This window comes from Mus pahari, chromosome 15, assembly GCF_900095145.1.
Source record: "Mus pahari chromosome 15, PAHARI_EIJ_v1.1, whole genome shotgun sequence".
Classification (NCBI taxonomy): Eukaryota; Metazoa; Chordata; class Mammalia; order Rodentia; family Muridae; genus Mus; species Mus pahari.
In genome coordinates, this window is record NC_034604.1 from 67,159,369 (window position 1) to 67,169,339 (window position 9,971).

A 9,971-nucleotide genomic window follows, 5' to 3' on the forward strand; every position below is an offset into this window, starting at 1 on the left:
CTCTCTCTCTCTCTCTCTCTCTCTCTCTCTCTCTCTCTCTCTCTGTGTGTGTGTGTGTGTGTGTGTGTGTGTGTGTGCAGTTAGAGATACTCGTTAGGACCAAATCTCATAGAACTGAACACACAGAAAACAAGTGGCATAACACACACAACTTGTAAGCAGAGCCATAGGAAAACAAGTGTGGAGTAGCTGGCCAGATGGAGAAGCTGGCTTCTGTGGGAAGCCATAGTCATTGTTCCAGACATAAATCTTGTCTCTCTGTGACCTTTCTTTTCCTCCTTTCATTTTCTTCTTAATCCCCTCTTCCTGCCTTCTCTCTTCTTTTCTCCAGAGGACATTTCCCCTCTTCCCCTGGACCTAACAAACCCTTAGGGTTTCTTTCCTTTAGGGTGACCTGGTTATGCTGGGGTTTGGGGACAATGAGGCTGGATTCTGTTGGGGGATGGCTTTGCATTCAGATGCTGATTGCCATGCCCAGAGATCTGGTTACAGTCCCAACTTTGTCAGCGTCATGATTGTTGGAGCATCTCCTGTATCAACGATGTGTGAAGATTGTATTCTGTCAACTTCTGCTTAATAAAGTGCTGATCAGCCAATAGCTGAGCACGGGAAGAGAATACAGCAGGGCTTCGGATCTCAGTCAGGGGATCCCAAAGGGATCAGAGAGAGGGAGAGAAGAAGGTGTGGGGAGAAGAGAAAGAGCGGGAGGATTCGCCACGAGGTCTCTATGAGAGAACGGCCCTGAGGGCACACATGGACCAGAGTGAGCCAGGGCAAGACTCAGATGCATGGAAAGGACCTTGTGGCTGGGAGATAGGCAGCCTCTGAGGGTTGGAATAGCTCACAGTCTGCCCAGCGTAGTGCCTGCAGCTTGTTGATAAATTTATTAGGTCTCAGTGTCATTTATTTGGGAGCTAAAAGGGGCTCGAGCAGGCATAGAAACACACTATCATTACTTGGGAGCAAAGGGGGCATAGAAAAGCTCCCAGGATTACATTTGCAGGAGCCTCTGTCTCTCCGTCTCCGTCTCTGTCTCTGTCTCTGTCTCTGTTGTTATCAGTGTTATGGGCAGGGTCCAGACCCCCTTGTGCATACTAAGCACAACTGTTACAGAGCTGCACCCTACCCCTCACCATCCCATGAGATTATCTCTCTAGGACGTCTACAGGCAAGCAAAGGTAAGGAATGAAAGACCCACAACTCCTGTCTCTCTTGGACCTATAGTCTTCACACTACCATACTCGCATACCCCAAATCTCTGTCATAGTCCGTTTGGACTGCCATACAAGATGCTATATCGGCAGAGCGGCCTGTAGACAAACGAAGTCTCTTCTTTACCACTGTGGAGCAAGATCAAGGCAGGTTTGGTGTTTGGATGGGGCTACTTCCTGACACACTGGTGATGCTGTCTCAGTGCGCTTACCTGGAGGTTGTGCCGGCTGCTTCCTGCAAAGGCTTTAGCTTCATCCATGAGGACTCCATCCCCACGTCCTGTCACTTTTCAAATGCCCCAGCTCCCCACAGTTATAAGAATGTGGTGTTAGACTCTAGCTGGTGTCTGTGCAGCAATTACTTCCTGTCTTAGTCAGGGTTTCTATTCCTGCACAAACATCATGACCAAGAAGCAGTTGGGGAGGAAAGGGTTTATTCGGCTTACATTTCCACACTGCTGTTCATCACCAAAGGAAGTCAGGACTGGAACTCAAGCAGGTCAGGAAGCAGGAGCTGATGCAGAGGCCATGGAGGGATGTTCTTTACTGGCTTGCTTCCCCTGGCTTGCTCAGCCTGCTCTCTTATAGAANCCAAGACTACCAGCCCAGAGATGGNNCCACCCACAAGGGGACCTCCCCCCTTGATCACTAATTGAGAAAATGCCCCACAGCTGGATCTCGTGGAGGCATTTCCCCAACTGAAGCTCCTTTCTCTGTGATAACTCCAGCCTGTGTCAAGTTGATACACAAAACCAGCCAGTACAAGAAACCGCATCTGTGAGGCTCTGACTTCCAGAGAGCAGGGTCTCTCATCTAGCAAAGGGTTTTTACATCAAGGGGGTACTGGTGGCCAGACATCCTGCTCCGTACCCCTTACCTCCCTCCTTCGAGAGAATCAGAGAGTCAGACTGTGAGCTTGCATTATGAAACCAGAACCATCCTCACAACAGTATAAGAAGAGACCCCCATTCCTGCCTCATGGGCTCTGATTTTCTCTCTTCAGAGTTGCTGCCGTCTGTTTGTCTGTCTGTCTGTCTGTCTGTCTGTCTGTCTGTCTGTCTGTCTGTGGCATTAAATAAATGTTTAGGCCTCAAGGAGAAATCTGTATCTCAGCGTCCTCTGCTGTCTCTAAGACATTCAGTACAGTACCCCAAGAGGCAGGATTTCAGTACACAACCTACAGACCACACCAACCTCCTTCCCCATAAGCCCCCTCAACAGGAGAGTAGATGCAAGCTCCTTTCTTCTGCATCCCCAAGCCCACTGTGGACTCTTCATGATAGTCCTGATTTTCAGCCTAGGTCCCAGGCCCTTGCTTTCCCTCCCCTGGGATTCAGGTCTCACAGGTTGGTCAGGGACCTGTTTTGTGTCAGCCTTGTGGGTGGCTTAGCCCCAGAGCCTTCCCTTTGTGTCTTCATATCCTTCTAGAAAAGGAGAGGCCACTGCCTGCCCACTCCTGAGGTGCCACAGACTGGAATCAGTCAGTCCCTCAACCTGTGGGAGAAGTCAGGGTCCTGGTACTCAGGTGGGCAAGGAGTCGGCGAATGACAAACAGACAGAGACACAAGGGAGTGCTGGATCTGAATGTAACTTCTCAAAGCAAACATTAGACTTATATTATAGAAGAAAATAAGGAAGTTAAGTGACACATCAGCCAAAGTACATTGAGGTTACCCGATGCATAATGACTCTTTATACAAAACAGAAGAAAGCATACATAAAGACTGGCAGGAACCAGGCAATGTAGCAACTGAGACAAAGTCAGCCCTATCTAAGGTCAGCTTATTCTTAGAAGCCACGTGTGAGGTCTTTATGCTCCAGGGGCAAAGGCTTGCACACCCAAGCCTCAGTTCGAATTCTAATTTATTGTTTGACCTACCACCAGCCAGCTCTTAGTAAATACCTAACTGTGCTATTCTTCTGGGCTAGTGAAAATATGTACTAGGAAGGGCCTGCACTCACTGACCTTTCTGCAAGCAACACAATGTTCTAGTTCCTTCTTAAACCACAGCCCAATCTTTTTCCTAAACCATTGTAAATTCCTGTATATGGGAGTGACTCAGCTGTATTCTAAATGTTTGTGGGGGAGCTCCATTTACCAGAGGAGCCCACCAAACTTTCTTTTATTAAGTAATGTAGTCTGCCACACATGACTATAATAAGAATTCTAAACTTACTTTGTTAAACTTGCCCTGAAATTTCTAACTCTATCTAGTAGATTGTAATGCCTGATTTCTTTCACTATCTCTATTTCAATACTGGAAGCATTTCGTCTGAACAAGTAACATTTTTATTAAATTCCAAGCCCAGGGTCGACTCAAAGACTGCCTAGGTCATTGGGACATCATGAAGGCCAGGAAGCAATGTTCAATCTAACTAGCTATTTGTCGAATCATTCTTTGGGGGTACCTATAATAAAACAATATGGAAGAAATACACACAGAACCCTTCACCAACTATTGCAAGGACAAATCTGAAACACGTCTGAGTTGTGGGACGCCAAAGACTCTCCAGGAGACCAGTTTTCGTGAACATTTATGCCTCAGGACTGTGGCTAAGCTTTTGGACTTGTCACACAGACTCCACTGGAGTGGGTGTGGCACTGAGAACCGGCTTTCCACGGTATGCCCCACCACTTGTGTTTCTATGCCTGTCTTCCCTTTTCTCTGTTTTCCTTTTATTGAAAATAGATTCTTCCCCCCTCACATAACAGATTCTGATTACAGTCACCTCCCTCCATATTTCTCCCAGTTCCTTCCTAAGTCCAAGTTTTCAGAGGGGTCTAGACTGAACACAACCCTCCCTCCTGCTGTTTCAAATACTTATTCGTCTGTCGTGCGTGCACGCACATGTGCATGCATCCTTTTCCAAAACCCCCAGCAGCAAGAAGCTGGGAGCCTTGAGGTGGGCTTAGAGTTCAGAAAAGTCAGGGATACCCTGGCTAGGTGAAGCAGTAACATGGGTGCTCTCTAGGGGTGCTTCTCCCAGGGTAGGGTGAAGTGTTGTGTGGAGGGGAACTGGTTAAATTTTTCTCTCCCGATTGTAGGTCATGAGGCAGAGTGAATGCAGTAGCCAGGTCTCTGGTCACAGCGGCCAGACCCTCCCTTGGCATCCAGAGCCCTGTCTTGGACCCCCACGTTTCTGGAGAGTTTTCCCTACAGAAATGACCTCAGCCTCCAGCATGAATCTATTTATCATAGATTCATTTATCATAGACTATGATGTTCATGCCTGCGGTCCCTCCTCCATGCCATTCTTACCAAAATCTTTCCAAATGGAAGTGTGACAAGGAGGTAGAGGCTGCTTTTGCTGAGGCACAAACTCTTTACCTGGGCCTGCACATGCCCAGTGGGTTGCCAAAAGCCTGCAAAAGCTTCCCTCCATCCCGTTTGTACCTGATCTGTCTCCTTTACCAGTACAAAGCCTTGGGCTAGATTTCTGCTGAACTCTCACAGAGACATTAATCATTTAACGACCGTTCCTCTAAAGCTGGCGATCCTTCCCCTCCGAGGCTCAAGCTCACCCGGATAAGAGAGAGCTGTTCTCAAGATTCCAGGAATACCCAGCCTGTGGAGAGGTTACCCCGTGGTAGGGCTGTCTGCCTCAGTAGGAGAAACCGTGTCATGTGGCGAAGTGGATTGGCCCCTCACACAGTACTGACTTTTCTGAGTCAGGAGGACCTCACAGATCAGACCTGAGGTAAGGGAGACAGCATCTCCAAGTATGGACAAGACTGGCTAACTCTTCCCCTTCTCAGTTCTTCCTCTGTGGAACCCTGGGGCCTTTGGTAGGCCTGAGGTCAGGGCTGAGAGAGCATTTGTGGTCCTTTTTTGCCTCACCTGTTTATCTATACTGAGGGGGTCCTAGAGGTAGACTAGCCTGGCCTTTGCCAGTCTGTTCGCCTGAACACAGGATCACGTCAGGACACTTCTGTTACCTACAAAACAAATTCACTCCCATGACAATCTGATCCTGGATCCTGTTGGGCCTGCAGAGACCGACTGACATTTTAGTACCACAGAGAGGTTGGAATGTTGCAGGTCCAAGGGGCTCGTTACATTCTCTTGGGCTAGTTCTAGCCTCCGGAATAGCTGTGCCTTGCTCACCTCTGTGTATGAATTCACATCTTGTGATTAGCAGACAGAAACCTTTTAGAATCTATAAAGAAGACCACTAACTTCCACCAACCTAGAAGCTAAGAATGCCATCACAGTGTTTTGGGCCTAAATAAATCTCCTCCCATTTGGCTGTACTGCCTCTCTGCTGTACCCACCAATGGCCTTGATTGACAACATTCTTTGTTCTGTAAAACTATACAACTTTCTGAAATTGCTTCCATGTTGGGACATGGAAGTCAGGGTAACCCTAAACCTGTGTTCTTAGGCCATGGCCACTGACAATAGCTCCTGAACAAACTTTCTCTTGTTCCATCTAAGATGAGAGGGCTAGAGAGATGGCTCAGCGGTTAAGAGCACTGACTGCTCTTCCGAAGGTCCTGAGTTCAAATCCCAGCAACCACATGGTGGCTCACAGCCATCCATAATGAGATCTTCTGGTGCATCTGAAGACAGCTACAGTGTACTTAGATATAACAATAAATAAATCTTTGGGCCAGAGTGAGCAGGGCCAACTGTGCAGGGCCGACCGGAGTGAGCAGAGGTCCTGAATTCAATCACAGCAACCACATGGTGGCTCACAGCTATCTGTACAGCTACAGTGTACGCATATACACTAAACAAACAAACAAACAAACAAACAAATCTTTTTAAAAAAAAGATGAGAGCAGTGACTTTTACACAGACAACATACACAAAGGTATTATGACTCTCTGGAGTGCTTTATCTTGTCGACAGCCTGACCCTGTATCAGAAGGAAAAGACCTTAGGTCAGCAGGCTGCCCCTGGAGGTTAGTGAAGACCCATGGGTCTGACTGAGACCCATTTAACAGGAAATGGATGTTGCTGAGGGCTCCATCAGACTGGGGCGCTGATATTAGCCCAGCCCCCACACTCCTTATCAAAAGTCAATTCCTGGACATCAGGCCATGAATACTAATGGTTGGATCTGGAGTCCCGCTGGTCCTGTGCAAGAGAAAAGTCTTCCCCCAGGCAAGGTAGAAGCAAGACTGGTCTCTGTGGGAAGGCGGAGAGGTGATTGATTTTGGCCTGGGGCCAGCACAAAGGGATGTGAAGAGAGAAGGGAAAACAGAAATTACACGGAGCCATGTGGATGTTTCCCAGCAAACCACTGGAGGTGTTAACGGTGGAGATTTCAAAGCGGAGTAGTGTGCAGGGCGGCCATTGCAGGCAGAACAGCTGGCAGGCCACAGGGCAATCACCCTCACAGCCAGGCTCCATTCACAGAACTTCAGCTTCACAGAGCCCAGTCCCCCAGCCTGGCAAGCCTCCCCCTTCCTCTCTTAAGTCAATAGACTTTCTTTCTAGATAAGCCAAGAGGTAACCTACTACCCAGCAGGAACTCTGGCACAGAGAGGGAGGCAGACCTGAGCTTGCTTAGATACCCAGCGGGGAGTATCCAGTTGGGAGGCCATTTGCCTGAAGAGACAGAGAGTCCCTTCCTCACCCTCTGACTAGGGGAAGAAAGCCTTGAAGCATCAGGAAGAAGGGGGAGGGAGAGGTAACATGGCTACATAATTTATGAGTGTCTCTGGGAGCCACAGGAAAAAGTTCATCGTTAAGTCTCTTCGGCCAGTGCTGCCATAGCGTCGGATGCTTCAACGTTGGGGTTTTGTGGCCTTCATAGTACATGACCTTATAGGGCCTGGGCTGAAAAAAGGAGGGGATGGGGCAGTCAGGATGCCTTCTCTGGGGGCACAGCGAGGTACCCCTAGATAACTTCAGGAATCCCATTGAGGGGGAGGGTTGGATGTCAGGAAACACACGAAGTCAGCTTTCTGATTGTATAACGAGCTTCTGAGATAATTTATACTTCCGAGGATTTCAGTCCATGATTAACTGCCCTGATTTCTTCTGGGCCTGTGGCAAGGCAGGAATGCATGGTAGAGCACATGCTTGCTGGGGGTTGGGTGGGGGTGGTACACACTTCATGGATAGTAAGGGAAAAAAAAAGAGCTGGGGGTCCCAAGATTCCTTTTAAGAGTTCATTCCCCACTGCCCTAGAAGTCCCCCATGAGGCCCCACCTTTTAAAGACTCCACTATCTCATAGTAGCACGATTCTGGGGGAGCAAGCCTTACTGCACGGACCCCTTGAGGGATACAGAAAAGAGGCAGACTATACAGGAAAGATGAGGTGGTTAGAGGAAATGCCACACACAAACTTAGCAGGGTTTGTTTACTACCAAAGACAGTTCATGAGCCAAAAGAGACTTTGAGAGCTCAGGTTTAATGATAGAGCAATGGACTCCCTATTGAAATAAATAGGAGGAGCAGGAGAGCGAAGAACAGGCACTTCTTGGTTGCCTACAGTTGGCTCAGATGTTAGTAACTTCTGGTCGTTTAAGATCAAGTATCACTTTGCAGTTTATCTTCAGTTTGCTTGCAAAGGACCCTAACGTGCAGGTGATGTTCAGCCTAGTAGCTTCCCAACTAAACCAACCAACCAACCAACCAACCAACCAGCCAACCAGCCAACCAACCAACCAACCAACCAGCCAACCAACCAACCAACCAACCAACCAGCCAACCAACCAACCAACCACAACAGAACAAGGACCAAAGTCACACTATCGGCTGTCCCCTTAATCACCCCTGGCTGTTCTAGGCCTGGGAACGAAAAGGCTGACTTAGATTTTCTCATGGAGGAATGATCCATGAAGGTATCAGACAGCTCCAAGGGTTGAACCAACTGGGGCAGGGAGGGAATGAAGAAAGGACAAAAACCGAGGACACACAGAGAAGCTGGGATCAGGTGGATGGACTGGGCTCTCTCATGGAGAGGGGGCAGTGCTTCAGAAGGTCAGGGTGTTTATCACATACAGTTGACCAAGAGGCAGGGTTGGCTATTGCCCGCAGCTGAACAAGGAGGTGGGGCGGATGAGGAAGTAGGATCAGTGTCAGTGGAGGAGTTCAGACAGTCAACATCCAGGAGGGGGGAAGCTGCGGGGGATATTTTCTGACACACTGTCATCGTTCACACTCTCGACAAGGCTGTGCTCACATGTCAACAATATACACTCAGGACGGCGATATCTGTCGAATGGATAGTCTCAAAGAGTTGCGCTCCTGGGGAGGAGCTGCTGTTAGGCACAGGTTAGGATCTGTTATTATCTGTTAATTATCTGTTATTATTCCTGTCTTCATTTACCCTTAGACTTGGCTTCGTGGTCTGAACTAGCTCGTCTTCCTTTGGAAAAGATGTATGATTCTCCATTCTGGAAAAACAGAATAAGACAAGACAATGACGAGACAGCAGCAGCAGCAGCAGCAGCAGCAGCAGCAACAACAACAAAACAAACCAGCTTTTCCCTGAAGGCTCTCCTCTAGATATTCACCTCTTCAGTCCAGATCAACTCCTTGCTGTATCTGAGATCTGTCATGGATCTTTCCACCTGCTCACCATCTCTGTCTCTCAGAGGGCTCTTGCAAATTCTCACATTTACCATCCATGTCACTAAGCCTTGTCCGAAGGCCATCACTTCCTGAGCTCATGCTAGAGAAGTGTATTGTCTCTTTGAGGTAACCTAGTTGTTTTGTGATCTCAATGGAATTGATGTGGTGGATAAAGGTTGCCACCCTAAGACAGTCTGGACTTGGGGTGAGGTGGGGCAGAGTAGCAAAGCTTTGCTGACCTTCGATTATTGCGTTTGGAGGGCCATCTGACACTCGCCCAAGAGTTATAGCCTTAGCTCTCTGAGCTGGTCCATCAGGTCTTTAAAGGATGAAGCTGTATTTGCACAGCCCTACAGAAGATTGACAGTGTGCAGGTCTTTACAATTATGAGTTCATCTTGACCTGATTTTTCAAGTTAAGGGACAAGTTGCATGAATGTGACAATGTCCCCCCTCCCCCCAGACACATACAAACATTAAATCAGGGAACGTACTTGACAGCAACTTTTACTTTTAGAGTCAGGCTAAATTTTCCTCTGCATGCTCAGGGTAGACAGCCCTCATTATCAAGTCTAATAAATAAATCACAGCTCAGAGCCATGAGTCTCCAATGTAAAATGCAATGTCTGGCACCACTGGAGATAAAATAAATCACCTATAATCTAGTAAGTGGGTCATCTTGATTCTGTACTCTGCTTGTATTAAACTCAGATGAAGCAAAAGGACATCGTTCAGAGCTTTGAGTGAAATGGAAGTAGCTGGCCCCAGACCTGAGACAATAGGCCCCTTTGCACAGGGACTCTGGAGAGATGAGTCTTGGTTGTTTACGTTCCGGGAGATTAAGGACAGCCCTTCTACTTCTTGTCCTCTGGCAGAGAGAGAGAGAGAGAGAGAGAGAGAGAGAGAGAGAGAGAGAGAGAGAGAGGAGAGAGGCTGTTTTACCTAACAAACACTATTTTTTAGGTTGTTGTTTAGTGGTGTCTGTAAATGATTTAATGTCTGGTGTATTCCTTTTATTTTGCTGTTGACTAAGACATGACAGAAAGTAGCTCGAGGGAGAAGAGGTTAGCTCGGGTCCCTAGGTCAGGAGACACAATCCATCCATCACGGTGGGAAAGACACTGTGGTAAGCAGCTCACCTGTGGCTGCAGACACCTGTAAAGTTTGTTCCTAACATCGAAGTGGATCAGGAAGCAGAGAGCTGGCCTGGACACTGGGCTAACCTATAACA

At 47.9% G+C, this 9,971-nt stretch overlaps 1 long non-coding RNA gene across 1 annotated transcript in view; it reads left to right on the forward strand.

The window, feature by feature from the left end:
- The window catches only part of LOC115065495, a 12,815-nt gene extending 3,425 nt beyond the window's left edge, over nucleotides 1-9,390 (forward strand). Inside the window, exons 2-3 of the long non-coding RNA XR_003845272.1 lie at nucleotides 4,701-4,910; nucleotides 8,503-9,390. This is a non-coding gene — a long non-coding RNA (uncharacterized LOC115065495). The remainder of the gene's footprint in view (nucleotides 1-4,700; nucleotides 4,911-8,502) is intronic.
- Nucleotides 9,391-9,971: the final 581 nt, after the last annotated feature.